The sequence below is a fragment of the Andrographis paniculata genome, unplaced genomic scaffold, assembly GCF_009805555.1.
Source record: "Andrographis paniculata isolate CXL003 unplaced genomic scaffold, ASM980555v1 Contig52END, whole genome shotgun sequence".
Taxonomy (NCBI): domain Eukaryota; kingdom Viridiplantae; phylum Streptophyta; class Magnoliopsida; order Lamiales; family Acanthaceae; genus Andrographis; species Andrographis paniculata.
In genome coordinates, this window is record NW_026137587.1 from 2,250,132 (window position 1) to 2,273,542 (window position 23,411).

The window sequence follows — 23,411 nt, forward strand, 5'->3', positions numbered from 1 at the left end:
TTTGATCGAAGTAGATGTGTTTCTTTGAAACTCTTGATTCGCTCGCTCTGTGTTCCTCTAGAGTTCCTCCAGACTCAACCGGGCTTGTGCCGCTGTGGGAGGTTGAGCGAATGCATGTGCCTGCTGCGGGAAATGGGGGGTTTGATAGTATTGTTGTTGATGCGGATGATATCCCCCTTGAATATATTGTTGCGCAGCGAACTGTTGTGGCCTCTGAAATTGTTGCTGAGGACGCGATCCAGCGGGGCCTTGAACTTGCCCCTTTTGGAACTGCTGAAATTGGGGGGCATTTCTGCCAGCCATATAAAAGACCTCCGCCGGGTTCTGAGGTTCCTCATTTGAACACTCAGCAACCTGCGGACATTGTTGGTCTTCATAAGCTCTTTCCTCACATTCCGCGGCCTCATGCAGTGCTTGTTTTCCTTTATTACGCAGGTCCTGCTTCATGAGCTTAGACAGCTCCTTCACTTGGATTGACAAACTGTCGATCCTTGCGTCATGAGATACGGAAGCAGGGACCTGGTACAGACCCCTCGATGGCTCGGGCCTGTTGGACTCTGGCCAACTTGACTGAATGGCCGCCATCTTCTCTATCAAAGCCCTCGCTTCAGAGGCACAACGCCCCATAAGCGAGCTTCCTGCCGCTGCATCTAAGGACATTCTGAGTTCAGGAGTAATTCCTGAGTAGAAAATCTGAAGCTCCATGAAGTCCAGAATTTCATGATGAGGGCAGTTGCGGAGTAGTTGTTTGAATCGGCTCCAGGCTTTAGGAAGAGTCTCATCACTCGCCATCTTGAAAGTAAGTATTTCATTCCTCTGGCGAATGGTCTTTGATACAGGATGATATTTGCTCACGAAGGCCTGCGCTGCTTCCTTGAATGAGCCAGGGATGGGATAAAGATTATCAAACCATTTCCTGGCCTCTTCTGTTAAAGAAAAGGGAAACATAATCAGTTTGGCAGCGTCCTCCGTAATGCCGTGTGATTTGGAGGTGGCAGCGATCCTATTAAAGTTCTGTAGGTGCTCGTAAGGGCTTTCGTTGAGCAGCCCATGAAATTGGCTCTGGCTCGCCAGGCTGACGAGCGCTGGTTTCACCTCATAATGGCCAGAGCCTCTGGGCGCAGAACTTGTAATTAATGTGTGATCCAGAAGGGACTGGTAGTGAACATCCATGGGGACTTCAGCAAGTGGGCGATCAGCAGCCTTGTGTCCCTCAGCCCTCTGGTAAGGCTCAACAGTAGGTGGTGGGGGAATGATGGTTGCGGGTATCGCAGCAGTGGTGGCAGCTTGTGCCGCTTGGGAAGCGATAAATGTTCCCTGTGCAGCTTGAGCTTGTTCCACCTGAGCGAGGTGCGCTTGCAGCCCCGCCATTCCGTGTTGGATGCTACTGAGGGCTCTCAATAGTTGCTCCTCAGTCTGTGAAAGTGCAGGAGGAATGACAGCAGAGACCACAGTGGGGACGTGGAGCGGCACCTCCTGCGAAGATGCAGATGTGGCGGAGTTTGAAGATGTCCCAACGGTAGTCTGGAAAGCTGGGATGACAGTAGAAGGAGCGGTGGCATTTCCTTGATTCGCCATGAGTTGTTCTCGCACTTGCTCTCTGAACAGACGTCTCTGTGATCGAGCGGAATGAGTAGGACTCGTGGGACGCTGAAAACGCTTCGGACCCCTACAAAATGGCAGCCACATACAAAAATAAAAGTTAGAAGAAATTAATTAAACACAAAAGTCACAATTACAACGAATTAAAGGTAAATTATGGCGCTTCAAAAGATTTCCAACAGATACTTTTCATGAGTTTCAAATCCCCGGCAACGGCGCCAAATTATGATAACTAAAATTTGTTATTGTAGTTTGTATACAAATTCACAGGGAATTTTATTCGAAAATCAATGAGTAGATTTTTATAGGAAAACGATCAGATATAGCAATTATGTGGTTGTAGACCCTAAATAGTTATCACAATTATTTATACTCTTTTTACTGGTGAGTTTCCAGGTCGAACACAAGGATTTAAAGTCATGAATTTTCAATGGTGAAAATCTTGGAGAAAGCGACGAAGGATACAAGAGAGGGTCCGCTTGAAGCGGGCCTGAATTTTAACTACTAAAAGCGGTAAAATAAAGCAATAAAGATGAGGTGAACTGAAACGAGTGAATCGAAAACGAGAGGTGGAATTCCAGTGATAACCAGATGATCGGGACATGAGCGAAAATGGGAACCAGATGATCGGGGCATGGATGAATCGTGGTTACCAGAGGATCGGGGCGTGAGTGAGCGGCATATTATATATATTTATGTATATGAGCGAATTAGAGTGAAGGAGAGGTGCTGTGTCTGATTTGTGCGTTACTAAATGGATAGATTTCCCTGGATGTAGTGAGTGAATGACGTAAGTGTGTTATCGGAAGAATATATGTATATCATGAAAATGATGAGAGAAAGATGTTGTAATTATATAAACTAGATTATAAAGAACTCATCGCGTTGGTATTTTTGACCTGGGGGGATTTACAACAAGACTTCAATTACACCCTTGCATAAGAGCACATGCTTCAGGTTACGTTAGGCATACAATAAAGAAAAATTGTCACGAGTTACCAAAAATTGTTGTTTCCTTGATTGATGTTATGTACAGCCCTTGCTATTCTCAAATTTTTGTACATGGGGGAGGACCTTTCTTTACTTCTTCTTTTCGCTTGTTGGTCCTCGCCCTTGAGGAAGGTTGCGTGATATCTGCCGCACTAAGTCTTCCAATCGAAGGAGACTCCTGGCTGTGTCAAGCTGTTGTTCCATTAGGATGGCGTTTTGTTGGGTAAGAGCTGTGAGAGCTTTCATAATTTCCTGCAGCGTCGTACCCATGCTTGCAGACAGAGTCTCTAGCGCTTCCACTCACTCTTCTAGTGCGGCAGTCGCTTTCTTTCCAGCAGTCAGTTCAGCACCCAGACTCCTAGCATATGTGTCTATTAATATCTGAGTTATCATGTATTAGGTGAGAATGGCTGAGTCGAGTTCATCCAATCTTCTTTCAATATTTTCTAGCGATGAGCGGGGGGCTGATGGTCCAGCACCCGCCGCTTCTGGTGATTGTCGCTCGCTCTCAGCTGAACTGATTTCCACTGGTTCTTCCTCTTTTTGGGAATCGGGTGCTGGCTCAGGGGAGACATCACTGAGGAATACTAGCTGCCTCGCTGCTTCGTACTCCAGCTGCTCTACTTTCTTCCGTTGTAAATACCTTCTGAATCGCAGCTGGAGTTGGGTTAGCGGTTTCCAGTTTTTTAGCAGAAGTTAGAGCAGAAGCATCTGACCAACAACAAGTCTGCTATTGCACTTGCAAAGAATCTAGTTCATCATGAACGCTCAAAGCACATTGATACTCGTTTCCATTTCATCAGAGAGCATGTGAAATCAAAGGAAGTTGAATCGCAGCATGTGAGTACAAATAATCAAGTGGCAGATATATTCACAAAAGCTCTGAAGGCTGAAGTTTTTCAACAATTGAGAAAGAAACTTGGTGTGCAAGTTTGAGGAGGAACAAGTTTTAGGGGGGAGAATGATGAAAATTAAACTTGTTCAAGAAGATTTCAATCATAACATTTAGATAGCAGTTTTTTTGTCCGGCAATTACTGGTTTGTCTAATGATTGTTTCTACTGCTCGGACATGTACTAATCAACATTGAATTCTAATTTTCAACTTAAATATATCAACATACATTATCTAATTGAGTTCTTAGTTTTCCTACATGACTTCATTGCTATACCCTCGAATATTAAAAGTAAAAATATTACCTACTCTTCCGTGAGGTTGTCTCACTGAAAACATATTAGAACAATAACCTGGATTTATATCAGATTGGGTTATGTTTTATTTATTTGTAACCTCCCCGTTAACTTACCTAGAAAATTATTTGATTATTGAGAAAATTCATAATCACAATATTTGTCAAGGACGTTTGGATTGCCTGATGTTTTAATAAAAAAGGTGAAGACGGAACTCGTAGCCCAGCTGAAGAAATTAAGTTGAAAACATGAAAATTTGGCCTGCTCAAGACAGTGATCGATCATTCAAAAACTCCTCATACAGCTCCTTGTACTATGGTTTCGAAGTTTGTTCTCTCACTTTGAAACTTTTCTCCTATAAAGAAACTCATGGCCAAAGTTTGAAAGATTTATATAAAGTTTTTTTTTAGAGGTTTTATGCCTATGTGGATGTCAGTCAATAGAGTTAGAAAAACAGAGTGACTGTGCTACTGATACCATGTATTTTCATTCTGAAGTGAAAATAATGGATTTGAATGATTTTTTGCTATTTTGTCAAGAATGTCGGTCTCCAATTCTAATTTTATTGGATTATATTTAGAAATTTTAGAAAAAAAAAAGAAATGTGAAATCTGATGAAAAGTTTTGTCAGAAATTTTGGGGGAAAATAATGAGATTATCTTATTATCGTCAAAATAAGGAGCCTATATATAGGCCATACAAAATAGACTCGATAGACTCAAATCTAAGTACTCTAATCTATGAATATGATCAAATCTAGATATAAATATACTAAATATGAATATCTAAAATATCTCAACATCCCCCCTCAAACTCAAGATAGGGCAGTAGAGACCAACTTGAGTTTGTCCAAGAGTAATCGGAAACGGCCTGGAAGAAGAGATTTGGTAAAGATATCTGTTTTCTGATCTTCAGAAGATACTAGAATGCGATGAACTACTCCATTGACAACATGGTGTTGAATAAAGTGACAGTCAAGCTCAATATGCTTGGTGCGCTCGTGGCAGGTATCATTATGGGCCATCTTCATAGCACTCTGACTATCACAGTGAAGAGCCGTAGAAGATGGCTGAGGGGCACCAAGGTTAGTGAGTAGCCGTCGAAGCCATAAAAGTTCTGAAGTAGAGTCAGCAAGAGCATGATACTCTGACTCGGCACTTGAGCGAGAAACTAAAGTTTGCTTCTTGCTGCGCCAAGAAATGAGAGAATCACCCAGGAAGAAGCAGAAACCAATGGTTGAGCGTCGATTGGTGGGATCACCAGCCCAATCAGCATCAGAGTAACCGCTGGGAGTCAAATAGGAGTTAGAGGAGAACTGTAAGCCATGCAGAAGAGTACCTTTCACATAACGAAGAATATGTAAGACGGCAGAGTGGTAAGAGGTCCTCGGAGCTGCCATGAGCTGACTCACAATATGGACTGCATTAGCGATATCTGGTCGAGTGACAGTCAAATAGATCAAACTCCCAACAAGTTGACGATAAAGAGTAGGATCATCACGAAGAGAGTCATCATGAGGAGTAAGTCGAACGTCGTACGCAAGTGGTGTAGATGCTACCTGACAGTCTATGAGACCAGCTCGAGCAAGAAGATCGGAGGCATACTTAGCCTGGGACAGAAAGAAACCATCGAGAGAATCAAAGACTTCAAGCCCCAAAAAGTAACGAAGGGACCCAAGCTCTTCATCTCAAACTGCTGGCTAAGATATGCTTGTAGATCAGAAATACCAGATTCATTATCTCCCGTGATGATCATATCGTCAACATAAAGTAAGAGTATAACTATCCCTGATGAAGAACGACGAAGAAATAAACTAGAATCGTAAGCACATGTGGTAAAACCAAACTCCAATAGTGTTGCGCTGAATGTGGCATACCAAGCCCGAGGGGCCTACTTCAACCCATATAAAACACGGCGCAAGCGACAAACTTTTCCAGAAGACAAGAAACCTGGAGGAGGGGTCATATAAACTTATTCAGAAAGTGTGCTATGGAGGAATGCATTCTTGACATCTAACTGAAGAAGGGACCATTGACGAACAGCCGCAACGGCAAGAAGACAACGAACAGTAGTGAGACGAGCAACAGGAGCAAAGGTCTCCTCATAGTCAATTCCATACTCTTGGGAACAACCTTTGGCCACCAGACGAGCCTTGTAGCGCTCAATGGAACCATCAGAGTGCGTCTTAATTTTAAAAATCCACTTTCACCCAATAGGGGTTTTTCCTGAGGGCAAACCCACTAAATCCCAAGTGTGAGTCTTTTCTAGAGCCTGCAATTCTTCGGTCATAGCTTGCTGCCATAATGGATCAGCATTCGCCTCACGAAAGGACCTAGGTTCATGTTGAGATAAAATGACAGAGTAACAATGGTAATCATTAAGGTGTGAAGGAGGTTTACTTACACAAGTGGAGCAACGACAAGTAGGGAGAGGTGTAGGAGTAGACGTCGGCTCAGGAGGTTCAGGCGGATTAACTCCAGGAGACGGTGACAAGATAGATTGATCAATGAGCTGTGGTGAAGAAGAGGAAGAGGTGTCTGGGAAGATATCAGAGAGAGAAGACGAAAAGAATGGAGAAGATGAGTGAAACGGTGTGCTAAACTTGGATAAGGTGGAGAAATATGCGCGGTCCCAAAAGGTGACATGACGAGATATGCGCAACCGATTAGAAATAGGATCCCAACATCTATAACCCTTGTGTTCGTCGCCATAACAAAAAAAAACATAAACGAGCTCGAGGTTGAAGCTTTGTCCGCTTATGGGGAGGGAGGAGGACAAAGCACACACAACCAAATGGATGGAATAAACTATAATCAGGAGACTGACCAAATAGACGCTCGAAGGGACTGACATCATGGAGGACTGACAAGGGTAACCGATTAATGCTGTAAACAGCAGTTAAGGGTGCTTCCCCCCAAAAATGATCAGGACACTTAGCAGAAAGAAGAATGGCACGAACAGTATCGAGAATGTGACGATGTTTGCGTTCTGCCCACCCATTCTGTTGGGACGTATAAGGACAAGAACGTTGTACCAAGGTACCCTGACTAGATAAAAACGACAAAAATGATGACGTATTGTACTCACAAGCATTATCAGTACGAAGGACTTTAATAGGACGGGAAAATTGAGTGTGAATCATCTTAGCAAACTGAGCATATATAGAAGGTAATTCAGAACGATTTTTCAAAAAATAAATCCAAGTAAATCATGAAAAATCATCAATAAATATAACATAATACTGAAAACCACTGACGGAAGCAACAGGAGAAGGACCCCAAATGTCAGAATGTACTAAAGAAAAACGTTCAGTAGCAATAGATGAACTTTCTGAAAAATTAAGAGCAGGTTGTTTGCCAAGTTGACAATCGACACACTTAAAAGATTCAAAACGACCTGGACCTAAAAGACCTTTAGTATGGAGTGACTGGAGCTTACTGGAAGACGCATGACCTAGGCGAAGATGCCATTGAAGACTAAAGGAATCAGAGGTAAGAGCTGCAGAGCAGGGATATGTGCAAGAGGTATGAAGAGACTCAAGCTCAAATAACCGACCCATTTTGCGTCCCGTCCCGAGAAGTTGACCCGTCTGAGAATCCTGAACCTGCACACCACCAGAAGAGAATGTAACGGTAAGACCTTGTTCAACTAATTGACCAATAGAGATAAGATTTAAGGCTAAGTTAGGGATGCAATATGTATCAGGAAAATATAGGGAAGGGGAAGACACAAGACCGGTGTGGGTAATATGCATGGTAGTACCATTGGCAGTATGTATAGGTGGTAAAGGGGAGATAGGGGACATATAGGTCAAGTTACGAAGGTCAGAGGTCATATGGTGACAACAACCAGAATCAAAATACCAAGTAGATGTACCTGGAGTTGTAGACATAGCAGAATTGGTTTGCATAACCTGTTTGATGATGGCTTCTATGTCGTGAGGATTGTAAGGTGCATCCTGAGTCTCATCAGTAGTAGCAGCCGTAATCGTAGAAAACGCAGTTGAAGAAGACCCACTAGGCTCCCGAGGTTTGGGAGCAAAGCTACTGGAATGTCTAGGAGAACGTTGAGATCTTGTGGGACAGACCGGAGCAATATGGCCACGCAGACGACATGAGTGGCACTCAATCTTCGGACAGGTAGACCAAGTGTGATCAGGAGATTTGCAAAGTCGACATCCAATACGAGCAGATCCGGACTGGCGAGACACAGCTAAAGCAGAATCAGAACTCGGTGTCTTAGCCAATTGGAGACGGGTCTCCTCAAAAGTAATCTCATGAATGGTAGCATCAAGAGTAGGCAATGGATGTCGATGTAGGAGTGAGGCACGAACAGCCTCATATTCAGGTCGAAGGGCCATCAAGATCTGAATAAGGTCAAGATGGTCCTGACTAATTTGTGACTGCCGGAGACGATAACAAATAGGCTGAAACTGAGCAAGAAATTCATTAACAGACTGACCAGGTTGTTGTCGGGCGGAGCTCATCGTGGTCCAAAGTTGATAATAATGAGCAAAACCTGTAGTCTGAAAACGAGCAGCGAGGAAATCTCATGCCTCCTTTGCAGTATCAAAAAGAGTCAATTGAACCTGAATCGCAGGTACAGAAGTATTGCGCAACCAAGTAAGAATCTGATGATTCTTACTATCCCAATCTTCCAATTTGGCAACATAATCATCCAGCTCCCGAGAGGTGGGATCAACATGTACAAAAGGAGATTGAGAGACAAGTGGTCAGATATCACCAGTGACAATTCACCATAACTTCCTACCAATCAAGAAACTTTTCATAGACTGCATCCAAAGATCATAATTATCGCCGGACAAGATAGTAGTAATAGGTAAATGAATGTCCATACGCTCCATAACAAAAAAAACCTATAAAAATATGTGAATCACGAAATCAAAGCCCAAATAAAAAAAAGTAGATCGAACAATCCAATAGGTAGCAGTCGCAAAACGAGATCAACTCCGATGAAAAAACCAACCATACCACGACGTAGGGAACAATGCAGGAGGCGGCGACCGAAAAAAAACGACGATCGGTGAAGGGCGGACGATGGACGGCGAACAGCGGCGGCGAAGACTAGGGTTTTGGTTTTAGAAAACCATGCTCTTATACCATGTTAGAAATTTTGGGGGAAACTAATGAGATTATCTTATTATCGTCAAAATAAGGAGCCTATATATAGGCCATACAAAATAGACTCGATAGACTCGATAGACTCAAATCTAAGTAATCTACTCTATGAATAAGATCAAATCTAGATATAAATCTACTAAATCTGAATATCTAAAATATCTCAACAAGTGTAATTTTTTGGCAAATCAGTCACTTTGTTATTGGCATGTCTTGAGTAACGAAGCAGGATGATAACTACAGAGTCTCCACAAAGAATCAAAGGGTTACTCTTTTGCTTTATTCAAGTATTTATAAATAGCACTTTTAATTTTTCAATCAGTCATCGATGTGCCCTTAAATAGAGTTTTAACGATCTAGAAAGAGTGGTAGAGTTTTGTTCCCTAGAACTTCGAGGCTGAGACGACGGCTACACCAACTGTTCGATAGGTTGACGCCACAGCCACTGTGTTGTGACGGATTAGGTTTAATGATCCCATAAAAAACAGAAAATTACACAGATGTGGTTCACCAACAATGCGTAGGCTACGTCCATAGGCAAAAACGGAGAACAGATTTATTAAGGTCGACTATGTTATAGATTCAAATTCAGAGCCAAGCCACTTGGCCGCTAGTTAGAATGGGAATACATGCCTATTTATAGTACAAACTTATGCCAATAATATACAAATCATAACTCCAAATCTATTATATAACATCTAATATCCAAATCATATTCCTAGATTAAAGGCATATCAACAAATCTCCATTTTCACTGGAATCTAACTCCAAATGCATCATTACAATGCCAGATGAACAAGTGGCAAACTAGGCATATCAACAAATCTCCACTTTGACTTGAATCTCACTTCCAGATGATTATTACAATGCCAGATGAACAAGTGACAAACTAGCTTCAAGGCATATCAACAAATATACACATTGACTTGAATCTCTCTTCCAGATGCATCATTACAATGCCAGATGAACAGACTCCTCCGTTCTGCCTCAAATTTGCCCCTTCTCGGCAACTACCAGCTTTTGACATTTAACAAGTCCAAACAATGTCAAAACTTGCAATGAGGGACTAATTTGGTGAACATCCTGCATTCATAGCCTAAATGACGTTACTTCAAAAGCAACTTATTGGTTTAAGATTTCGTCATGTACAAACACTTTAACTTCTTCCAGAGGCCAACATTAATTTCCTGATCGGCAACTTCGTGATTACATCATCAAACAAACATAGCATGATGGGTCTTCTCTTCTTTGGTATCCCACTCTTCATCGTCTACGTTTGCACCTCTCGGTTTTCAGATAGCGACGCCCACAAACCCTGCAGCTTCAGCGAAGATCGCATCTTGATCTACCACAAGCCAAAACTATTCCTCCCAGTGAAGTTGTCAACCTTTACGTTAAAAGTAGACATTGTTGATCGACTCACGAAACCCTAATAGAGCGGAAATAAACAAAACCCTTTTTCAAACCGACCAGGCTCTGATACCAGTTTATTATGACGGATTATGGTTAATGATTGAATAACAAACAGAAAACATAAATAAGACATTGATGTAGTTCACCAACAATGTGTTGGTTACGTCCATGAGCAGAAACGAAGAAGATATTTATTGAGGACGGCTAGGTTAAAGATTCATATTCTGGGCCGAGCCACTTAGCCGCTTATTAGAATGGGAATACATGCCTATTTGTAGTATAAGCCTATGCAAATAATATTCAAATCATAACTCTAAATCTATGATATAATATCTAATATTCAAATCATATCTCAAGATTCAAGGCATTTCAACAAATATCCATTTTCACTGAGATCCCACTCCAGATGCAACATTACAATGCCAGATGAACAAGTGGCAAACTAGCTTGAAGGCATATCAACAAATCTCCACCTTGACTTGAATCTCACTTCCAAATGCATTATTACAATACCAGATGAACAAGTGACAAACTAGCTTCAAGGCATATAACAAATGTCCACATTGAGTTGAATCTCATTTCCAGATCCATCATTATAATGCCAGATGAACAAGTGACAAACTAACTTCAAGTCATATCAACACACTAAGCCCACATCTGTAGGAATTGTATTTCCAAAAAATTACTAACGATCTAGTGACGACTATAACAGTGGAAACCATGGTTGAAATTGCGGGTGAAAGTTCTATTTGAAACCACTGAACCAGAAGTGTAAACAGATAGTGCCAATAAAACTCTGACACCTGATTTGAACCAAACCGTCTTAATGGGGAGAATAGATGCTGGCATCTTAGAATACATCCTTAGAGCAACTGGACGTTGAAAATGGTGATTCTACTGCCGAGCAAAATTCAGTCCCTCCTCGTTTTGTACTAGCACTGTACTCTCTACTTTTCATTTTCAATAACACTTGACTCTCTAATACCCATTTTGCCCTTGAAATTACCATATAATATGACGAATATTGTGTGTACTTCTGTTATTTTTATATAAATCTATATTATCTAATTATGTACTCCAAAATCATCTCGTTGTACCAAGAAAATGTCAGAGTCATGTGCCAGAAATTTTCAGTTATGTACTAAAATCAATTATGGAAATTTAAACTAAAAATAAGACAAAACTCTAGTAGAACGCATAATCTGAAGTCGTTGATGTTATATTTATTCCAAACCATTCCCCTCACATGTTGCCCCTCGCCGTCGAAGCCCCCCCACCAGAGTAATCTCCACCGAGCCTCCCCGCAGGAACCTTCGCCACCGTCAGAAGTCTCTATCCACCACTTAGAGCTCTGCTTTTACTCACAATGTCGTAAAAGACCTCCCAAAACGGAGTTCGAAAAATTACGTTAAAGCTTATATTTTTGGTAGGATTGAATTTTGAGTTCATGGTGTGCTTGGATTTATTTTATTTGTGCCTCGTTTGGATTTGTAGAAGCTTCAGTGGCGGGTCATTTTACTTTGATATTATATCACACCATCATGTCGAGTATGAGTTACTTTGATGTGTTTACATTTATAGTAAAATTATTGGAATGTGAAGCGGACGGTGCTTTTTGTTTTCTTCGAATACCGTAAACAACTTATTCTTGTCAGATAATTTTGTAAGTACTAAGGTGTTAGACGATGTCTCTGTCATAGGATCAGTTATAGATGTATCTATTTTATCGATTAGTGAAAATTTTGTTTGTTTTTATATTGTTTACGAGTGTCTCCCATTGTCTTTGATGTACTTTGATTGTTAATTTATATATCTGAAATAGAAGATTACTTACCTTTGTAGTTATGTCATAAACTTGTGTTTGTGTTGGGTATACTCATGACTATATGTCTTTCTTTTGAAATAATGACAGACCCAAAAAAGAATACAAATAGCTTACCTCTAGATTCTCTATACATTTCTTCTATACAAAAATGGCTAAACTTAAAGTTGAGATGAACGGAAGACAACTGAAAGCTACAACTTACCCTGTTTGGGTATTTTCGAGAGTATCCGAAAAAGAAACTACCTTGCCATTGGTTGTGGGTGATTATGCATATGTTTGACATCAAGTCTCAGTCATTTAGAATTGGTTATGAAATATAAATAAGTTTTTCTGCTGAAGAATTTTTTATAGTTCTTGGATTACACTTGACATGTATGTGTCTGAGAATGTTATTGTACGATGTGATTTATCATATGAAATGACTTTTTAAGTATTGAAGGTGTTTGTTGATATCTTTATCATATTGTTGGTTGTTCATGTGTCTATTTTGTCTTACCATGATCTATAATATGATATGTTATGTCAAATCTATTTTATGTAACATTCTCATAAACTATTGAATACATGAACAAATGATCTCAACAATTGTTTTTCAGTAGTATTTATGAATAAACACCAATATTCGATGAAATAACAATGATCTATTCAACTCATAACAGTCTCATCTAGTCATAATCAATGAAACATTTTTGATAATCGTTTAAATACCTATATTTATCAAATTGATACCCACATAGCAATATAAATACTTCTATACGCAACGATAAAACTTGTTTATTAAATAAGTATACCTTGGGTCACACTCAATATACCTCAAGCACATAATTTCATACTCTTAAAGCAATTGTAAGAACTTCATATACAAGTTTAAATGCCTATATTAATCATTGTAACTTTTGTTAATATAAATTCAAGTAAACGAATGCAACATTCTATAGGCCATGTTATCAATAAGTATTATTTACATGTACGCATCAATGATTAATATGTTCCTTAAATTGTAGGAAGATCGAGTATGACTCATGCCTAACATTTACTCTATATACCTTCTAACACATTTTTTTTTTTTTTTGCTTGGACATTTCTCATACTTTAAAAAATGGTTGTAAAACAATCACAATACATAGAATATCATACGTCATTAGTTATGCACTAATTCTAGAATATCTATTACTACGGCTCACCACATGATATGTTATGTCATATCTATTCTAAGTGATATTTTCATCCACCGTTGAATACATGGATAAGTAATCTCATAAGTCGTTTCAGAAGTATCCGCTGATGCACGTTAACTTCCGACAAGAAATGTGCGATGTAATAAACTCGTAGTTGTTTGATCCATTAACAATCAATAACAAAATATGGATAGATACTTAAGAACCCTTGTTTACAATAACTTGCAACGTACTATCGTTGTAAATTTATATACCCTTAATTTTACTTTGGATGAATTAATTTAGACTAATACGTACCCCAATATAATAGTTGTGTACATCCAGTAACATATAGTTTAGACTAATTTCCAAATAATTCTATAGTGGTCTTGTACAGATCTAAATTCAATGTACAATCTTTCAAAAGAAAAAAAAATTACAATCAAGAGAAACACACTAGCAATACCTACAATAAAGTTTCATTAAAACTTCGTTGATTGTGTCCTAGACAACCACAACGATGCTCGTTCATCAAAGACATCACCTGTTGTCAGATGAAATAAAACATCTCGAAAAAAAACAATGACCATGTTGAGCGCATCCAATTATTCCACGAATCGACTATATTGTTACTATTATCCCACAATGAGTCCATTAGAATAGAGAATTCGCTCAATACTAGAGCTACGATTGTGTAATGAAATTTTGTAGAAGTGGCATGACCTCCACAATAGACGTTATATGCTGCTCAAAATTTTTATGAAGGTGGCATAACCGGCTTTGTTAAAAATGAACATCCATCATTTCTTGTTGTGCATCAGATATCTTCATATTACCTATACGAAATGTAATTATGTTGTTGTACATATTATAATAAAAGAAAAATATATTCTACACATACCTAAGTGCAAAAGTTGACCACTAGGTAATGGGAAAAGTATCTATGGTGGGCTTTAAGAAATACGACAGAGATGGATTTTAAAAGTTCTGAATATCTATCCAAAAAAATGTATTTTTTTTAATTATCAACCATCAACGTGAAGAACAAATCTTAACTTCCAGCAAAACCATTCTGAAATTTATCACTTTTGGCAGACACCGTTGCATAGAAACACGATTTTAACATTATTTAATATACAAGTACATAAAATAAATACCAAGGTTCATAGATGAGTAGTCATAGTATGTATCAATAAAACTAGGGCATTTCAAACAAAGACAACTTAGAATATTAGACAACAAGGGTACCTCATAAGTAAATATAAGTATACTACACCAGAAAAAAGTATCTCGGAAAATACCTACGCATACTAGTAGAAAATCAAAACAACCCCCTCTCCCCTCACAAAGCTTTTCTCCTATAAATACTGTCCCAACGAAAGGTCATAATTAAACTCATTTAGCAACTACTGCAATCATAATCTCGAATAGGAAAACAATTACCAAAAAAATAGTGAAATATTTACCAAAATCGGTTGCGAGCCCTAACAATGCGGCCATATTCAACCAAAAAAATTATAGCAAGAGAATATTTAGAATTGAAGTTTTCCCTTACCACACTCTTTTGGCGCCAAATAAACCTTAAGATTAGAAAATGGATTCGGAATGGAAACTTCCCATAGCCAGTGTCTTCGGTATCACAAATTCTCCATCGATCATGCACGAATGAACCTGTAGGTTAGACAGAAACACTACATCGCACACAAAAAAAAAAAAAAAAAAAAAAGAATTCACCATAGGGTAGGGAGCTAATGTCAATATTTTTCTAAAAGTGGGGACTGTAGTGTTTGTAAAAGTGTGTAGGGGACTGAACTTAATATCAAAATACCAATGGGATATACATCGAATTGTCCATTTTTTTTTTAAAGAATAATAGAATTTTTTTTAATAATGCAAAGTATTTTATCATTTGAAATTGAATTTTTAAAATTAAGCCAGGGGAAAATAAAAATAGTGAGCCTAAATATTTATATTAATATCATAATAGAAATTAACTTTATAATTTTTTTCAGATTTAGTAATAAAATTACTGTTTTTATATTAAAGTATCAAAATATAAATATGTTTAATGTGATATTTTTAATATAAAATTAAATTTTATTATAATATAAAAATAAATTTTCTATTTAATAGCTTTTTGAGAATTTTTTTATGAAAAATAAAATCTTTTAAAAAAATGCTCCAAACTAAAGTGTTTGCTTACTTTTTTTATAGAATACAATTTTTAAAAAAAACATTTTATTAAAAAATATAATAAAGTATACAAATTTTAAATATATACATATATAAAAGTAAAGATAATAAAAAAAAACCCTAAATATCTTTCTTCTCATATTTTCATAATTTTACATATTTCATAACAAAAAGATACTAAGTATAAAATTACACAAGCATACTAAAACTTATAAACAAACACATAATAAATAAAATATTTTAAATATTTAATATAAAAATAATTTATTTCAAAAATAAATACAATATAATTTTTTACCAATTTTATAATTTTTTTAAAATTTTAATAATAATAATAATAATAATAATAATAATAATAATAATATATTTATATATGAGCATATATATTATTTAGGTCATATGGCCTCAATTAGAATGGGTTCCTATAGTTCTAGCCCAAGACAGACTTGAGTCAATAAATTATGTGCGAACTTTATAATAAAATTTAAAAATTCTGCAGATATTTAGATAATAGTGAAATTGTATTTTCACTGCACCTCAAACAGAGTGCAAATAAGGTAATCTCAAATATCTAATGGATTTTTGAATCAAAATTTTTTTTTACTTTAAAAACTTGTTTTTAATTGTTTAACTGTACAATCTTCATAAATATTTATACAGTCAGTAAGATGATATGATTTGCAATGTTTGTTAATTTTTTAAAATTAGGGTTTTTGTGAACTAAATGCTCTTTGTGATTGATTTGTTATACAACACATATAAACGAACAAATAATTTATTTATTTTTTTACTTTTTCCCATTGGGTTAGTGATTTATCCATGACATATTCTTCAATCCAAAATTCAGAATATATGTTTTATGTTGCGTTATTTTTACTTGTTCTTACGTTGGAGGATGTTAGAAATTTTGGGGAAAAATAATGAGATTGTCTTTTTATAATCAAAGGAATATATAGCAATACAAAACAGACTCATCTAAGTAATTTAATCTATGGATAAGATCAAATTTAAATATAAATCTACTAAATCAAAACTGAATATCTAAAATATTTCAATATTCTCCCTCAACTCAACTGGTATAACATAAACCAATTTGAGTTTGATAAGAAAGTTGAAGACAGACCCACAAGATGCAAATAAAAATAACAGTTGCTTGTCTACCATTGCCGCCGCCGCTCTACCATGTCAAAGCCAGAAACAATGCTCTCAACTGAATTAGAGTCGAAAACTACATGACTCTCTACTAGAGCTGAAAACGACATAACTCTCTACTAGAGCCAAAAACGACGGGAGTACTCTCCACAAAGTCGGAAATAACGGGAGTCTCATTACAATCAGAAACATGGCTCTGGAGAAACACAGCAGACAGATCGCAGAATCGCAGACAAATGCGCAAAGATGACTTCAATCATAGATAAAATCCAAATTAGAAAAAAAAAAAAAAAAAAAAAAAGCTAGAAACTATAGAAAAAATTTCCAAATTGGGAGACCTCCGGGTACATCCCATGTCTAATATATGGATAAGTAAGATCAAATCTAAATATAAATCTACTAAATCTAAAATTGAATATCTAAAATATGTCAACAGAGGACATCATACAATTGTGCAAATAAAGTTTATATTGGAAGAATATGCATATTAACTCGATGTTGTGCAACCTAGATCACTTAACGGCACCGAAATGTACTTAATCAGGTTTGAATGCAAATTTCCATAGGAATACATCAAAAATTTAATTATCTTATCAGTTGTAACTTTTCCTTCACAACTTCCCTTCTATAACAAGGAATATTTGTTGTGTTATATTTGAATTCAATTTAATATTCAAATTAAATTTGTTACCTATCCAACAGTTTGATATACTAGAACAGCAAGATGAATTCACATCATATTTTCGATCAACAATGCAATGTTTTTGTTGTGTTTAATTTGTTTGTAATTGTCTCACTATCTTTCCTAGAAGATTTTGTTTTATTATTTGTCAAGAATATCTGGCCTGTCATTACATTTTCCATTAATATATGCTTTAATTTGTTATAATTATTATTTTGTTTTATGTGTGCTATTCTTAATTATGATTTCATTGTTAGTCCAGACAAAAGGGTCAAAATGGAAGGAAACTCAGTTGCACTAATAATAGCTAGAGACATATTTTGGACTTCCTGCAATAGGTGCAATACATATTACGATTACCGTAATATTTATTTAAATGAACACTTGGAGTGTCCTCGGTGCAGGCAGCCTTTCAGGGCAACAGAGATTCCTGCTCCTAATATAAAATCCTGGGGATCATCTTATTGGAATGTCTCTCTCAATACCGAAGATCTATCGACATTCTTGGATTGTTTGGGAACTGTGCCACCCCAGCAACGGAAAGCTGTGGAAACATTACTCCAGGAATGGTGGAACCACTTCCAGCTCCAGCTTCCGCTCCGAATGCTGGATTGAGGAATCCTGCAAAGAACAAGCAATTAAAGAAGACTGCTGAGATGAGATTTTCAAAAATTGACTTACATGATGTTCTAATTAAAACCACCTGAAAAATATCACAAAATGAGTGGTGGGATACTATACAGAGGTTCAAAAGCACAGGACCATATACAAAAATAGAAAAAAAGTATATGATTGACCAATATCCTAGAAAGACTTAGCCAACACTTGGCCATTGCCGAATCTGAGAGATTATTGATGGTCTATATGATTTTATGAATTGATGCCCAAATTGACGTCCAATGTGGTGATGTATTTAGTTTTGTTTTTCATGCAATATGCATCATTGAACTGTTTTGGTATTGTACCTATGTCATTGTTGTAACTTTCATGTCTTAAAAAAATCTAGCAATGCCAAAACCTCATGAACAATTTAGAGGTACAAGATTGTTTTAGCTTTTCTTGCCATATAATATTATGGAAGTTTTATGACAGTTATTGTCACTACCAAAAAATCTACCATTTGTAGCTGATGTATTGTTCGTAACAATAGTTCAGTCACAAAAATTATTTTTTGTTACGATTTTTGTCGGAACAAAAAAAAATTGGGCTGGTCAACATATTTTTTTTATTTGTTTCGATCGTTTATCCGTAACAACTACAATTGTAACGAGATTTGGTATCTGTTACGTACAAAAAATAATAATAATAATAAAAATAATGGTAGCAGGGTCTTGAAGGAAGGTAGGACCCGAAGTCGGGCAGAAAAGTAAAAAAAAATTTGCGCTCAGGTCGGTTGGTCAGGTCGGTTGGTCCTCGGTCGGTTGGTTAGCGGGTCGGATGGTCCATAGGTCGGAAAGTCTGTAGGTCGGTTGGTCAGCAGGTCTGATAGTCAGGTCGGAAGGTCTGTGGTCGGGTAGTCAGGTCGGTTGGTTAGAGGGTCGGATGGTCCATAGGTCGGAAAGTCTGCAGGTCGGAAAGTCAGTAGGTCAGATCTGCAGGTCGGTTGGTCAGAAGTCAGACCAAGTAAGTCGGCTGCTAAGGAGGTCGGGCGAAGTAAGGTCTGGTAATTGATTGCCCACTTAAGTGAACAGTAGTTTGGTCGCTTGGTGGGGGCGGTCAAGGAGTTGTTTTGGTCTGGCGATCATCAGTTAGTCTCTGAATTGGTCGGCTGGGTATGCGGTTGGCCAGACGGGTGAAGACACGTGTCAATAAAGGAGGGGGGATTTGCTATAACTGACCAGGCAACGTTTCAAAACGTTTCTTTTGGGCAGTTGACGGCGGTTGTTGTAACCAACCAAGCGACGGTTCCAAGCGTTTTCTTCAAGGAATATTTAAGGATTTCGATTTTTCTGAAGAAGGCATCTTCAATCAACTTCAACAAAGCAAAGTCAGATTTGGGGATCACCACTTTAAATTTTCAGCATTTTAATTTCCAATTATTTCCTTTTATGTACCGTACAGTGTTTAGAGATTCCTAATCTTAGACGCTAATTAATCAAGTTTAAAGATATTTTCTATATCTTTGAATTTTACTTTTTGTTTGTTGAAAAAATACATCAACAGTATCTATGTATTTGTTACGTATACCAAACTGTAATAAAAAGTCAATAGTAAAATAACAAATAATATTTTTTAAGAAATCTATATAAAACTCAATCAAAAAAATAATAATTAAAAAATAATTTTTAATTGTTTCGATAGTTTATCCGCAACAACTACAACTATAACGACATGGGGTCCTGTATGTATTTGTTATGTATATAAAAAAAGCGTAACAAAAAATCAATATTATAATTATAAATATTTTTTTAAAAAAACAATCTATATAAAATTATTTTTAAAAAATAATAATTAAAAAGTAATCAAGAATAGAAATCGTGTTAACTTTCTTCATTTTCTCAACATATATTAACCACTTAAAAAATATATTTATAAAATATTTTAAAAATATATAATAATTTAAAAAGAATAATGATAAAAAGCGTGTTAACACTTTCTCTTCTTTCCCAACATATATTAACATTTTTCCATTTATGTACAATTTCATACATACACACGCTCTCATTTTCCTTTTCCCCCAAATCGCCTCCCGATCCACACACAACAAGAAGATCTTCTCTACACTTCACTCCGATCTACCGTCGCTGATTTGACGCTCGTGTTCTCTGAGTTATGGCCAGCGTAAATCTTCCTTGCTGCATTTAGTTCTCACGATATCGAACGGTGAGTTAAAACCTAGGGCATTCTATTTTGAAGCTATGAAAATTGATTTTTAGTTTCTTTAGTGTTCTAGGGTTTTGGATAATCTTCTTGTACAAATTATTTCATACTTTTACCTGGTAAATAACGAGTTTTGTTTTATAATTTGTCTTGGGTAAATACCCAGTATGGATGTATTTTCTGAAATTGACTTTTTCATGGTTGAATAATACTCATTTCATCAACTTTCATTTGTAGGATTAAGTTATTGAACAACGAGGTGCTGCAGACGTGGACTTATAACTGTTTGAAGATCGTATATTAGGTAATGTATTATGTGACTGGAGATTCTAATTTGTTGTTCTTTTAAAGTTTTATCAACTCTGTTTTCATAAAATGAAGTTTACAAAACATTGCATCTTGGTGTTGTTTAAAATGATGTCTTTAGGCATGGCATATGTGTCATGACTCTCCGGTTTGTATAGGAAATACTAAAAACCTTAAGCTCGAGAGTCGATGATGGATAAGTGGTCTTTGAGTTTCTTCTGAAAGTGAAAGAAAAATAGAAGACGAGAAACAGTTTTGACACTTCCCCCTTTAACCAATTTTTTCTGCAGATTTTGTTTTACTTTCAGTCTTCCATTTACTTTTGTCCCGAGTCTGGTTATTGTTACATTTATTGTTCTTTTTCTCTTTTCCACCTACTTCATTCAATCTCAATCTATGTGTACCAGTCTTCAATCGCTTTGAAATAATGATTTTTTTTTTGGCTATGTGGATTATGTATATATATTGTTGTTGGTGATATATATATACACGCTATGTTGGTTAACAACACTAAGCCTTTATTACTCCATGGTTATTACAGTAGACTGTTCTGTTGCAAATCTTACATTTTTCTATTTCCAATTTCTAACAATGATGTTATCATTTTGGTAAACAGACCTTTTCTCCTTCTGTGGTTTGCTCTGCCCGGCTGGCCCTTTCTTGATTGGGGCTGTAGCAAATAATATTGTTATTAAAGTAATATTCTCATTATTGAGTTTCTACTTTTTATCCCATAGGGCTTTCTTTTTCGCTATTTTATTTTCCTGGGACAACCTTAATTATCCTGATATAGCATTCCCAGTATTCTTTCTGAATCTACTTGTTGAATGCTAGAAATATGTAAATGGAATGGAAAAAAAAGAAGTCAAACTACTGAGGTTTTCTTTTTCTTTTCCTTTGTGTGCGTTTAACGTTTTTTATTTGAAAATATGATAATATTGTTGGGTGAGATGTTTTTGGACAAAATAAGTTAACACAAAAAACTGTGATGTGATATTGACAGCAAAAGATTGCGAAATGGGCGAACAAATCATAGATGTACAGTTGCGTTCCCTATTCTCACAGGAGAGCAACATTACTCTGCCATGACTGTAATAATTGTCTACATTATGCAGTACTTTTAAAACTGAGCATATTCAAGCTTTCATGTATTTTATATACATTTTTATGGCCGGACATAGTATTGGGAGTTATAATCTCTTACTATCCAGTTTAGATCTTGCCAAAATATGTTATCTTTTATTTTAGATATGTTGATGAAAATCAAACTTATGTTTTGAAATGTAATTTCTTCAAACTTTCAACGTTTTTCTCTTGATGTATAATACATTTCAGGGATTGTAGTATGGATTTTGGAATGAAGTGAATGCGATTTTACTTACACAGCATTTGTTATATTGACGATTTAAGATTTGAAAGCTACGACAGTTGTATTAGTCGATTATATTTGTTAGGTTGTTTATAGAGTATTGAATTCTTATCCGAGTTTTGAACGATCCCATCCATAAACTGAGAACCATCTTCTTATTATGTACTTTCTATTGCTAGTTTTGCATGATTTTATATAGCATATTCTCATCCATTTTCAAACCGAGTTTTATGATTGTGTTTTATGAATTCTGATTGTGTAGTTGTACAACGTGAAATGGACATAAAATGGATCATGTGTAAGATTGTTATATCTAGCATCTGGTTATATTGTTCTAGGGCATGTCTATTTGGGTTTAAGGTAGTCGTATGGTCGAACGTTATTTGTAGTGCTTAATTGGTGGTTAATTTGTTGCTATTGGAGAGCTATGTTGGTTTCTTTTACTGAAGGATTGCCGATCTATAATCATGGTGATTTATAAATATTAGTATATGTGTAAGGAGAGTTGGCCCCTATGGTCCATGTTGTGTTATTTATTTTCATAATGTTCAGGGGTCAGCCTATTTTATTAGTGCTTTTTGAGTGTATTTGTTACTATATTTGTATTTAAGATAGGGTCCCTAGATCAAAGTTAAAACGTAAGTTTTATTTTATTATATTCATCCATAATGTTTACAGAGGGAGACATTCCTCGTAACTAGCGCTCGTTTAACCTATTTATATAGGTGATACCCTAGCCATTGTTAAGGTGTATATTACAGCTGTAATGGTCCCGGAGACCGCACTTATCCTCCCAACTAATGCTGGAGCAAAAATTTTCGGTGATGTACTCGACGGAGATAATATCGAGTAGATTTACCAGGATGTACGCAATTTTTTATTTACTTAAATCTTTTGGAAATTAAATTACTTCAATTTCTGTATTAAATGCTTATATATTATTAAAAACACATTGCAGTTGGTTCGCCGCCCGTGATTGCAGCCTCCATGAGTCTGCACTCGACTAGCTGGGTCATTCATAGTAGTGTTTATGAGTTGCCCTTGAGATCGTACTTCCGTATGATATCAGATTTATCTATTTATGTATTACTTTTTGGTTTTTCGTATCGTTATTTAGTAGGTTGTTATGTTGGTGTACGGATTGGTGTTTTGTTGGGATGTTTTGTTAGCACCGTTGATGACTAATATTTTATTTTTGGCTGGACTATGAACATCATTGTATTGATGACCATGTGTACTATTTTAATGGATTTGGAAACAATTATGATAAGATTTAGTTTTAAATTATTTGTCTCGCAGATTAATAATACAAACAAATGGAATTTATTTATGGCGACAAAACTACTATGCCATAGAGGGACGTCTTTTGTAGCGTATTTTTAGTTACGGGCAGTGGTCGATACAAATGTTAATGTATGGTTGCCTGACTTTTGTCATGACTTTTTGTTGCAGAGTAATTTTGTAACAAACAACTTATTTGTTAGGGGGCAGTCCTTTTGTAATGTATTGTTGTTACGGACAAATCTTGTAACAAGAAGTTTTCTGACAAGATTAGATATTTGTAACGCATTTGTT

General features: G+C 36.5%; 1 long non-coding RNA gene across 1 annotated transcript; it reads left to right on the forward strand.

Annotated features, from left to right (window-relative positions):
- The first annotated feature begins 20,007 nt into the window (after nt 1-20,007).
- Nucleotides 20,008-23,097, forward strand: LOC127254878 (uncharacterized). Its single transcript, XR_007839520.1, has 4 exons — nt 20,008-20,164; nt 20,399-20,465; nt 22,562-22,701; nt 22,795-23,097. It is a non-coding gene; the product is annotated as an uncharacterized LOC127254878 (long non-coding RNA).
- Nucleotides 23,098-23,411: the final 314 nt, after the last annotated feature.